The sequence below is a fragment of the Plecotus auritus genome (genome assembly GCF_963455305.1).
Source record: "Plecotus auritus genome assembly, chromosome: 2".
In the NCBI taxonomy this organism is placed as follows: Eukaryota; Metazoa; Chordata; class Mammalia; order Chiroptera; family Vespertilionidae; genus Plecotus; species Plecotus auritus.
This window is the reverse complement of record NC_137771.1, coordinates 81,156,446-81,169,889: the sequence shown is the minus strand read 5'-3', so window position 1 is coordinate 81,169,889 and position 13,444 is coordinate 81,156,446.

Below are 13,444 nucleotides of genomic sequence, written 5' to 3'. Positions count from 1 at the left end.
TCTCTTTCCTCACTTCTGAAAGGGCTATATGTCTTAGGTAATAAATTGGGAAGAAAGTTGGATACCATGAAAAATTTCAGATGTTTTGAAGCAGAAGTGATTATATCATTGCTAATTATCAGGGCTGCTGTTTATTTTTCTGGCTTGAAGTCGCCTAAAAAATGAAAGATACATATTATATTTTTGTAAAGTTATATAAATATGATGTATATCACAATATATTATCCTATATAATAAAAGCCTAATATGCGAAGTGTCTGGTCATCTGTTCAATCAAAGCGTAATATGCTAATGATATGCTAAGGCCGCTCAACCGCTTGCATGACATGCACTGACCACCAGGGGACAGACAGTTGACTGGTTGACCAGTCGCTATGATGTTCACTGACCAGTAGGGGGCAGAGGTTCTGACTGGTAGGTTAGCTTGCTGTTGGGGTCCGGCTGATCGGGACTGAGCAAGATGGGCCAGACATGCCCGGGATCTCTCCACGGTCCTTCCCCAGCGCCAATTGTGCACCAGTGGGGTCCCTCGGCCTGGCCTGCGGGATCAGGCCGAAACCGGCTCTCCGACATCCCCCAAGGGGATTGCGAGAGGGTGCAGGCCAGGCTGAGGGACCCCACTGGTGCACAAATTCGTGCACTGGGCCTCCAGTGTATATATAATGATATATGTAGTAACATGTCTATTTTGTTCTCTTATTTTTCACCAATGATTCCTTCTTTTGTACTAATGTTTTCCTCTCTGGTTTCTCTAAAAAAAGATTACTTTTCCTCCTTTCCCCACCTCCAGTTCTCTTACATCAGCAACTAAATGATCTTCCTCTTGGTTCAGGAAGCTGGCAGCCTCCAATCTGCAGCCTTTAGATAGCCAGCTAATTAAGGGGAAAGCAGGTGTGGATGGGTCTATTTAGCCTGTAAATAAGTGCCAAAAATTAAAGTTATTGGTTTGTGAGTGCTAGCAGGTGGAAGCACTGTTTTATACCTTTAATAGAGGAGGGGAGAGGAGAGGGGGTGGTTAGAAGGTCTTCAGGGTAGGGAAGGAAAAAAATGACTTTCTATAACTAAAAGCTCTTCAAAAGAGAATGTGTCTATTTCTAAATCACTGTCTTGTTTGGGATTAATTCTAAGACATATAATTGCCTGCCCTATGGGTGTAATGTTCCCTGAGCAGGACTCCATAAACTGTATGGCCTGGGCAGAAATAATTCATGGTCTCAAGCTGATACTTACTGGTGTAACTCATGACTGACTGCAGACATAAGTGCCTGTGTTCTTTTGTAATTTCTCTTTTCCGTTTTTTACATATGCTCACATGCCCAGAGTTCCCTATCTGCAAAACCCCTCACTTAAATGCTAGTAAAGAAATATGATCGATTGTAGCATAACTTAATGCATTACTTAATGAAGCGATTTGGAAATAAAATTTATATGAGGAAATGAGTTACTGGGAGCATACTTCTTCCTTTGTCATTTCTTTTTTTCCTCCTGATTTACCCCCTTTCTTTTCCCTTTCTTTGTGTTTAATAATTTATTTTAGTATTTCTTAACTGGTAGACATATTTCAGTAGGGTGCTATGGCAGAAGAAAACAAAAGCATCGTATATTACACATTCAAAATATATTAATACACGACTGAAAAGCTAACCCATACAATAGAATAATTACAGTGTATCTTCATTGAAATTGTACACATGGCTTTGTGATCACATTCATTAATTAAGATCTAAATGAAGCAAAATTATTCTGCATGGCTGCTGAATTAATTTATGTGATATAAGTAAAGAAAAGTTAAATAAAGTGTGATGGAAAATTAGATTGCAGCCGGGCTATTAGGTCTGGGGGAAGAGGTTCACTCATCTTGCCAGGCTTCTTGGCTTCTCTCATCTGCAAATATTATTCAAGTTATTGTAGAAAATTGTTCATTTGAAGACTGTATCTTGGAATGTCTTGACAGGAGTTCTTCACAGACTTTTTTTTTTTTTTTGGTGGTGGTGGTGGTAAGAGGCGGGGGGAGAATAATGCACTGAAATGATAGATGCTTTTGCTTGGAATTATTCAAATATCTAGGTAAAAGTGCATAGCAGTTTTTCTATTGATATAAGCTGAATTTCTGGCAGAATGAGGAAAATGCCATGCTATAATGGGTGGTATTTTTAGGAGTTTGAACATCTTACAAGTTAAGTACATATTGTATATCATTTCAAGTAGACAAAGAAATAAGGTTTTTCTTTATATTTAATGGAGGAGAAAAAAACACACAATGTCACCATGATTTTCTAGTAGTACAGCAATGTATGTATGTGTTTTAGAAAATGCTACCCTGTTGCTTTCTTCCTTATTTCAGCCCATTTGAGGTGTTTGAAAAGGATAACTGGTTTCAATTTTGTGATCAGTGGGATGAAAGTTTCTCTTACAAGGCAGAAGAATGATTTCTGTGTGTAGAAAAGGGACTGATTTTGAATTTAAATGCCATTTGAAAGCATCCACAAAAACCTCTGTCCCTTATTTACTTAAAATATCATTTCTGGAAGAGAAAAGCAGATTCAATTCAATTAGAAAAATTTTCACTGGCCTAAATTCCAGAGATGCAAAGATAAATGACAGGGTCTATCTATACTCCCAACTGCTGGAATCTAATAGATTGTAAGAAAAAAAAAAAAGACATGTACAAGTAGCTAACAAACTCTACCATAAGCCAAGAGATGGTTTAAAAACAATGGAGATTCAAAGAGAAGTAGCTCAAATTTAGGTGGCAGTGGGGTGAAGACAGCCTTTGTGAAGGAAATGAGTCAGTAGAGCGAGAGAAAAGCAAAATGCAATGATTTTGGGGGGAGATTTCTTCACATAGGAAAAGGAAGATAAATTGAAGGATAGAGAGGAGTAATCAGAGACATAGGGAGCTATGAGGATGATGTATTCGGTGAAGTATAAGGAAGAGAGAGTTTGAAGAGGGATAAAACCAACAGAGTCAAATGCAGCAGGGTGGCTCGGTAGGAGGAAGACAGAGGCAAGACTATTGAATTTGGTGTTCAGAAGGTCATTGGCTACTTCAGTGCAGCGAAGGAGACAGAACACAGACAATAAGTGCTTAAAATGGGATGAACAAGGGGATCAGGGTGCTATTCTTTCAAGGTGAACAAAGAATGTTGGGATCAATCTACAAAAAGGAATCTTTTGCAAAAATTGTATGTAGGTCTTTGACCCTTCCCTGATAGACTTTCCAGCCCATTTTCACCACATCTTCCTGTTCCTCATCCCATCAGCGTATCCCTATCATTTCCTAGGCTTATCTGGAATAGGGAGGTCATTTCTCAGTGGAAACCTCTACTTGCATACTGTCCATTAACATTTCCCTTCTATGTAAGAACTTTATTTTCACATTGGCACGTTGCCTCCCTGTTATGTTTCTGTGAAATAAAAAGTGGCTGCTACCATTGGTAACGTTGGAGGTCATGACTCTGGAATACAGCAACTTATGCATCCCTTGGCTTTAGAGAAGTAGGAATGCATTTAACCACCACATAGAGATAATGAACCAGTTAGCTAAGGAGCAGATTTCAAAGCTCCACTCACGCTTCCTGAAATCTTTTAATATGTCCCCCTCCATCCAATGGGGCTCCATGCCTCCATCTGCTTTGTACCCCTCAGATCTATTCTCTCACAAGAACCAGTTGTGAAGATTGTATAAATTTTGAGTACTATTTTGATCAGAAGAGTGGGATAGAAAGAGAAAGAAATATAAAGAAAATAATTTGATGAAATAGAATAATTGAACATTCTAAATTTTTTTAAAACAACTTCTACTTTCCATTTTCATCAAGAATGGAGCAGATGCCCATTTCCCCTTTGTCCTTCATTTTATCCTGCATTTGATGATGTTTTTCTTTAATACTGCTTAGAGTAGAAAAATATAGCATTGAGTATTCAATTAAATATATGGTTAAATCTTGTTCCCAAGATTCCCAAGATAGGTGGCAATACTTTCTGGTGCTATTTCTTAAAAAACTTTAACCCTTTAGAGTACTTCTCATCTTTATTTTGTGCCTCTTGATTTATGGTTTAAGGCACTTGAAAATAAAGTCTTCTTTTGCAAATTAAGGAGTGTACGAAGTTTCAAACATTCTCTCAGACATTATGAGATCACTTGGGAGAAAAGTGCTGCCTCAGCAGAAGTGTTGTAGCTGTCACTGATTTGTGGAAACATCAAAAGGAAATGAAGGGAGACCAAAGAGTGACAACAGCAGTCATTTCAATCCCAAGAACAAAGTTTTGCTCATTTATAGTTTCCACAATTTTAGAAAGTTAATGCCTGGGGTTTTTCCTTGGCTCCTTCTGTTGTGTACAATTATCTTGAGACTGGTTTTCTAGCAAATAGTATAGTCAAATATGAGAGTAATTCATGAGAATGTATTTATTCAGTGACTCATTAAAACTATATTCACATTGTACTATGCTACACAGTGTTGATTTTCTATGTGAACTATTTGGTATAGCATTTCATGTTGTTATATTTGCTTTGGAATATTTATTTTGTATTGTTATGAAGCTGTGGTCTCTATTTCCTTTAAATTGTCAGTCTAATTTTAACTTTGTTACCCTACTATATCTGTCTTTTTCTACCTCTTTCCCCTTTATTAGTTGTAGTTCCCTACCCACTTCTTAGGAGGGTAAAATTTACCTAAATTTAGGAGGGTAAATGTAATTAAAATTGAAGATGATTGGATTGTAAAGCATGCTCTATGACTCAGCATTGTCTCCCAGGACCTCTCCACCACCCTATACCTATACAGTCTTCCTATGTTAACCTTCCACCTCTGACCCGACTCACTTTACTCTGGCTTTCAGTTCTGGAAGTACATGGTAAATAGTTTCTCTGGGTTGTGGTTAAATTGTGTCCCCTTCCTCCCCGCCACCAAAAGATATGTTCAAGTCCTAATCCCTAGTACCAGTGAATGTGACCTCATTTGAAAATTGGGTCTTTGCTGATGTCAGCAAGTTAAAATAAGACATAATGTATTGGGGTGGGTCCTAGACCAATGACTGATGTTTCTACAAGAAAAGGGAAATGTGGACACGGACAGATGCACAGGGAGAACACGGTGTGAAGACAGAGGCAGAGATTGGAGTGATGAATCTACAGGTCAAGGCATGCCAAGAATTTCCAGCCATCAGCAGAAGCTAGGACAGAGGCACAGAGCAGGTTCTGTCTTAGAGCTTCTAGAAGGAACCAGTCTGGCCAACATATTGGCTTTGAGCCTCCAGAACTGTGAGAACATAAATTTCTGTTGTTTTAAGTGACTCAATTTGTGGTAATTTGTTACCACAGCCCTAGGAAACTAATATTTCTTTCTTTTACATATTTAAAAATTAATTTTAATAAAAATAAAATTGAAACTAGGTAATGGTGAAGCCTATTGATCAGGTTTCTGGGTTGCAAATGACAGAAACTGATATTGGCTATTTTAACTATATACTAAAATAAAATTTGTTAGAATGATAGAAACAGCCAATGGAATCAACCAGAACACTGAAGAATTAGGCTGGAAACCAGGGCATATTAGCAATAGCCATGGTCATGCCATGGAACCAGTTTTGGTACATCATGGTCACTAGACATGCCCTACTCTATGGTTGGCTCCTTTTTCTTCTGTGAATTTCTTGTGTGATTTTGCTGCCTGACCCTGAGTTAATTCTTCAAGGATTTGCTCACAAGTAGTATTCTATGCTGAGTCTCAACCATGGGTCTGTGCCTTGCCTGCAAGGGAGCAGGGATAGACTACATCTCCCGTAAATCCAGGAGTGGGAAGCAGTGATTTCTGATGACTCTGTCTGAACTTTCTTAGCATTTGTATATAAAATAAATTTTGCTCCATGCACTTGGTAAATGACAAGGCAGATTTTATTTGAGCTACTATAGTAGGGGAGAGAGACTTCAGTGAGGAACTGAGCTCAATTACAAACACAGAAAAGACACCTGGAGATTTGTAGCCAACCAGAAGAATGAGGGGGGCATGGATGGAAAATTACTAAGAGGAACTTGATCAGATATGGGTACTGGCAATCATCATGCACTTTGTGGTTACTGGGTCTTGTCTCAGGCGCACAGCATCGGAGGCTAGTGATGGGGGTTGAGCCAGAGTGTGCAAGTGGGTGAAAGCTGTGACTTGCTTCTAACCAATAGAATATGGCAAAGATAATAGATGTCACTCCTGTGATTATGTTATATTATAAAAGGATGTTTTGCTAGTAATCTTGCTCTAGGGATTCTCTCCATGTGGATGTGAAGATGAAGTCAGCCATATTGGGTGGTTCATGTAACAAGAGGCTGGGGACAGCTTGTAGGAGCTGAGGGCAACTTCCAGTTGACAACCAGTAGAAAAAAATGGGTTCTGCCAACAGCCTGGGTGAACTTGGAAGTAGATTATTCTTTAGTTGAGGCTTCAGATGAGACCACAGTTCTAGCTGACAGCTAATTACAACTTTGGGAGGCTCAGAGCAGAATAGCCTGATAAATTGTGCCTGGACTTGTGATCCAAGGAAACTGTAAGATAATAAATATGTATGGTTTTAAGCTTCTAAGTTTGCAGTAATTTGTTACCCAGCAACAGATAACTAATACAAGGACGACGATATTATAATTTATGCAATTTGCTATATAGCTGTTTATAATTAGAAAACTAGATTTGGATTCTAAATCTTTTTCAATAATTTCAATTTACTTTGTTATTTAGTATAAGAACCAAAGAAGGTAAAAAATGGTACCTTGGCAAGTATTATAACCACACCTATAGTACTATGCTCTTAAACTTGCTCTGAGCCTTTAAGTGTGTAAAAAAGTTGTGAGCTTTGAAAAATATGTTTTCTTCCCTATGTTTGTAACCTGATACACTAACATTTGGGATTGGGAGGGAAAGGAGACATTATTAAATGTTCATTGATGAGTATTTCATTGATTGCATTTGACAACTTCCTTTTAGTATAACAGTGCATTCAACCACTTTGAGCTTTATTTAATATTTTTACCTCCAGATATCATCACTGATGCTTTTAGGTTGGTAACAAATAGATTGGCCAAAAATAGATGACTTGGAAAAAGGCTGGGCTCTGGAGGCCTCATGAATTAGGCATTGCCCTTGTACAGCCCCAAAGAGCTTCCACAGGCAGGAACTTGCCTTTCTTGTCAATGAGTCCCAATGTTGTCCCAGGCTAAGCCCTAGAGAAAGGAAACTGGTGCCCAAGCACTGAAGTTTAATGAGCCGGTCATGCAACAACAAGGAGAATTAGCTCCTCAGAGGCTGAGATGATTTCTACTTCATAGCACAAAGCCACTTAATAAGAACACATAAAACTTTGCTTTTGTATCTTTAAAAAATTGTGTAGAATTTATCGGAAAAGGGAATGTGGACTCAAACTCACACCGTGTTTCTTATTATCAAATAGCATATCTAGGAATATAACCATTTGTCAGTAGCCATGATATATCTGATCAATAACTAATACTGGTGTATGATTATTCAAATGCTGATAGCCTTAAAATATGAGCTTTTGCTCTTGGCACTGTCATAGGAAACCTTTGATCACTAAGTCTAAATCAGTGTTTCTCAGCCTTGGCTGCAAATTGGAATCTCCTGGGAGCTTTAAAAAATCCCCATGTCTAGGTCATACTACAGAATTACATGAGAATCTCTGGGACTGGGTTGAATTCGTCAGCATTTTTAAAATTTACCCAGGTGATTTTCTTTAAGAAATGTTTTTTTATTTTACTTTTTTATTGATTTCAGAGAGAGGAAGTGAGAGGGACCAGTTTTGGTACATCATGGTCACTACATGTACCATGATGAGAGAGAATCATTGATTGGCAGCTGCCTCCTGCACACTTCCCAACCTGGGATGGAGTCTGCAACTCAGGCATGTGCCCTGACTGTGAACTGAACTGTCACTTCCCGGTACATGGGTCAATGCTCAACCACTGAACCATATCAGATGGGCCCTAGGTGATTTTCAAAGTAAAGCTAGTGCTGAGAACTACAGGGACTTTAATTTATATGTATAATAATAAAAATGCAATATGCAAATCGACCAAACAACTGAACAGCAGAACAACCGTCCAGACAACCTTCCAGACGACCCCGCTATGACATGCACCAGCGCCAGGCCAGCCAAGGCAGGTGTGATGTGATTGGTCGGGAGGCCCTGCCATCGCCCCATGATTGCCCAGGCCACTCTCTGTGGGGCGATTGATGGGGGTGCTCCGTGATTGATTGCCCCAAAGAGGGAGGCCCAGGCCACTGGCTGGCAGGGCAATCAATCAGCGGGTGTGGGGGGGCGGGGAGCATGGGCTCTGCAATAGCCCCATAGAGGGAGGGATGCCCAGGCCAGTCAAGTGATCGCACCCCATGCCTGTAGCCCGCAGAGAGAGGCGACCGGTGGCAGAGGATGGGGGGAAGCACTGCATAGATGGCAAGCAGTGGCAGTGGTGGGGGTGGGGCCAGCTGCCAGCAGCCGGGGGAAGGAAAACCCCGATAGGCCCTGATCACTGGCCAGGCCTAGGGACCCTACCCGAGTGGTCCTGGATTGCGAGAGGGCCCAGTCTGGGCTGAGGGACCTCCCCCCACCCTATGCATGAATTTCGTGCACTGGGCCTCTAGTTTTATATAAACACTAATGTCCCGGTGCACGAAATTCATGCACGGGGGTGGGGAGGGTTCCCTCAGCTCAGCCTGCACCCTCTCCAATCAGGGACCCCTTGGGGGATGTCTGAGTGTTGGTTTAGGCCCTATCCCCCAAGGATCAGGCCTAAACAGGCAGTCGGACATCCCTCTTGCAAGCTGGAACTGCTGGCTCCTAACCACTCACCTGCCTGCCTGCCTGATTGCCCCTAACTGCCTCTGCATGCCTGCCTGATCGCCCCTAACCTCTCTGCCTGCCGCCTGATTGCCCCTAACTGCCCTCCCCTGCTGGTCTGATTGGCCCTAACCACCTGTTGGCCTGATCTCACCTCAACTGCCCTCCCCTGCTGGCCTGATCACCCTTAACTGTCTCTGAGGGACTGTATTAGCTTCCTATTGTGAGGGACTGTATTAGCTCCCTATTGTTGCACAAATTCATGCACCGGGCCTCTAAAATATATATATATATATATATATATATATATATATATATATATATATATATATATATATTCTGAGTGGCCAGATTATTATGCATTCAGAGATCATAATAATCTAGCCACTCAGTGTATACTGCTGCCATGATCTTAGCCCTAATCAATTATAGCTCTAGTCCTTTTATTAATGATATCTAAGGAATATCCAAATTCTTCAGTTGTACTATTAATTCATGATGAAGATTACCTGAAGTAAGAGGGCCTTTGATTGGGCTAGAATATTTTCTTTTATATTCCAAAGAGATTGTAATTAAGTGACATTTGTTTTAATGGATATGGTGTGTGCTATTTCTATGATATTTAGGTGAACTGCAATTTGGCTCACAAAGCCATAATGTTGAAAATGTTATCTACAGGCTCATGCAGAGAGTTAAAAAACAACCACCTGAAAGGAGACAAAGGAGTGGATAGACTTCACCTTTATGTTCTCAGAATTGAACACACACTGATGTTAAGATGGACTGAAAGACACGAGATCCCTAGAAGATAGAAGGAGAGTGAAATCGATGAGCAGATTCAGAAAGTGCAGAGCAGAACAAAACAGTGCACACTGAAAAGTAGGGAAGCTGTCAATAGGTCAGAGGTTTGGAGACGCTGAGTTAAAGAGATATGGCAGACTACTGAGATGGAGAAATTCTGCTCACTGATTACATGGATCAATAAAGGGAGGCACTAAAATACCTCCTCCTGTGTAGTGTCATAATCCATCTGTCCAAAACGAGGCTCTCTTCAATTCCCAGACTGTTCATCTTTCAGACGCAGTTTATAATCAAGCTTAGTTTCTGTTGAATCTTCAGTGTACTTGCTTTGGAGGCTTGGGTACACATTAGGAGTTTGTTAAACACTGAGATTAATAGAATAATGTTGTTACTGACATTGAGGAAAATTGGATAGACTTGTACCAGTTTCTGGAGGTCTTTTAGTTTAGGGGTCCTCAAATGCTAGCTCAGATGATGTGCAACACTGTGCAGGGTCTATTATGATGCTGCTTTACAGGGAGGTGAATAACCTACAGAGCTACCAGCTGTTGGAGCTGGAATTCAAACCCAGAGTTTAACTTTAGGGTCTAAGCCAGGGGTGGGCAAACTTTTTGACTCGAGGGCCACAATGAGTTCTTAAACTGGACCAGAGGGCCGGAACAAAAGCATGGATGGAGTGTTTGTGTGAACTAATATAAATTCAAAGTAAGGAGCGGAGGGGAGAGCAAGAGAACCAGATAGAACAGCTGGATCCGGCCCGCGGGCCGTAGTTTGCCCAAGGCTGGTCTAAGCTCTTAAGTATATTAAAAAATGCTCATTAGCAAAGCTGCCACTATAATCATCATACTTTGGGTGGGCAGAAGAATGCCACTACTGATGTTTTAGGAGTTAATGCCTTAAAAAAGGGACAACGTAAGGGGCTGTTGCATGGAGGTAGAGAGAGTGTAAATTGACTATAAGTCCTAACATAAGGAAGCTTGAACTGATAGACATGTGCCTGGGAATATTGCTTAACCTATCTGAGCCTCATTTTTGAATGGGTGTTAATTATATAGTTTGTAATATTGTCATGAGAATTAAATGAGATAATGCACGAAAAGTACCTTGCTTAGTACATGGCAGAGAATAGGATCTCAATAAAAACTGTTCTCTTTTGATGATGATTAAGTTGAAAGGTGGCTGGCTAACTCCATATTTCAAAGTTACCCTGCTATATGATTCTGGATGAGTAAATGATTGGTAATTGTTCATCATATTTGTTTATGGAATGCTTATTTGTTTGAATAAAGGCCATGGAAGTTGGGAACTAAAGTCAAAACTAATAAACATGAAAGGAAAGAAAATTAAACAAAAATCTTTTGAATATTGTAAACCAACACTGATTTTGTGACAGTGGTAGAACATAAACAGCATAATTTAAATTGCATTTCAAATCATAACAGTAATTTGCAGTGTTTTAAAGAACAGATTCTCTTCCCAAAGACTTCAGCATGCTTTGCTGAAACATCGTAAACACTCCAAGGACTGAGTTCAAATTATAGCTCTTTCTTTTCCCATCTACTAGCTTTAGCCTCCATATGCCTCTTTGCTTCATCAGACAAACAGTATTAGGCTCAACTAGATGAAGAGCATAAAGTGTGTAGCATGGTGCCAGGTACTCAGTTTACATTTAATCACCACTAACCTTCCTTTCCCATTGGCTCAAAAATAATACAAAACCAACCGACAAAAATATTTCTTTATTCTTTTCATAATAAAAGAATGTCAAGGAAGCCTCAATGTATGCATCTTTTGTTTGTCATATTGATCTTCAAAAAAACCTCAAGCCCTGCTGGCATGGCTCAGTAGGTTGAGCATCGTCCCATGCACCAAGATGCCCCTGGTTAGATTCTCAGTCAGGGCACATGCTCGGGTTGCAGGCTGGATTCCCAGTGAGGGGGTATGTGGGAGGCAACCTGTCAATGTTTCTCTCTGGCATCAATGTTTCTCTCTCTCTCCATCTCCCTTCCTCTCTCTAAAATTCAATAAAAAATCATATTAAAAGAGTACGGCCCAATTGCTTTCTTTAAAACTAATGGTTTCAGCACTTTAGCTAGGAATTTTGGCTATAGGGTTTGTGACTTTAAAAAAATCAACATATTTCACAGATGGGAAATGTGTCTCATAGCTGGTAGCTCTGCTGAAATAGGTGACGTGAAAAGGCATTGTTGTCTTGCCCAAAGCAAACTTCTAGGGCTAACTTTGTGACTCAGGATCCCATAGCCAATGACAGACTGCCAAGAAAGCAGAGGCTGTATGAGCTACAGTCATCTTCCTTCATCCTTGGAAACTGGTCAGCCCAGCCCAAGCATATTGTTGGTGTTTTATTAAGAGAGTTGATTTGGGGAATGTTGTATTTGCCATGCAGTGTCATGCCTTGAGGCCTTGGTTTCCAGCCTTTATTTATATGCTTAATTGTTGCTATGGAAATTCAATATTTAAAGAGGTAATTATTGCTGATCTTGTTGCATGTGTCCATTTCTGATGTCCAGCTGTTAGCTCTTTAGCTCCAGTCTAGCAGATTAATTACTGCTATTGATTACTTTGAGCTTCTCTCTTCACACCTGCAGTCTGTGTAATTAGCTGGTGGCCTCCTCTGAAAATTAGGAGCAGTTTCATCCTGGCACTTTGCCATTTCCCAGCCATGTGCACTGCACTGATGAACAAAAGCAAATCTATTTTAAATAGAGATATCTGGGTAATGAACTCTTTGTGTTTTTGAACTATCCATGGATAATTCAAATTACCCTCAGTTAGCAAATATTGTACCTCATTTGATGACTACCTGCAAAGAAAAAATTCCGAAACACTGGTTTTTATTCCCATTTCCACCTTGCAGAAATTTGCTCATGTGTGTGTGTGTATGTGTGTGTGTGTTTAAATCAAAACAACTTTCTAATTCTGCTGCCAATGGTATCGGGGTTCTGGAATAGGTCTCCTGATGGAGCCCAGTGGAAGCAGCTGAGTTTGCACTCTGAGTATTCCCCACATCCAGATATTAATGTCCATGCTTTTGTTAGATCCACGCTCCCAGTCTGAGAGACAAATCACCATTCTTAGGAGTGATTGATCTGCACTGGACAAAAAGTTTCCTATTAAAAAAAGGATTTAGGCAGCAATATGAGAGAGCTATTGCAGGGGTCTTCAAAATGTTCTTTCTAACTTTATTTCACTTAGTAAGATTTTTCCTCTCTGCTTATTGGAAACCAAATCTGGCACTGCCACGTATTGAAATCTAGAGCTCTGCCTCCAATGTCCCATTATGATGCGTTCTCATCTGTCAAGTGTTACGCCTAACACTCAGGAAATACAAGTTGGTAGTAGAATTGGGAGTGGACTTCCCAAGTAATGACACGCAGTGATTACTAACATGGCCAGCTGTTCCTTTTCGTGCCGATAGGGTCCCACTAATGTTCCCTTTAGCTGTTTAACTTGTGTTATTATACTAAGGGTTATTGCTTATTGTAGGAAAAAATTAAGTGCTTTCCTCCTGCCCATGGCATGCATCTGTCAGCTTTCATTTGGAGCTTAAAGTGGAAATGTATGTCCCAAAGCCCACCCTGCACATGGAAAGAAGAAGTTCAGAAAGTTATCACTTGTCAGAATGATAAAAGTATCATTCCACTTATGTCAAGCACAGATGTGTTTGGTTGCATCATGGCAATGTGGGAATGCTTCATCAGCCCCAAAGCAGCCTCTCTGGAAGCAGAGAAATGCAACCTCCTGCTGTCTGGAGAATCAGGTGGGAGAAGAGCATGGA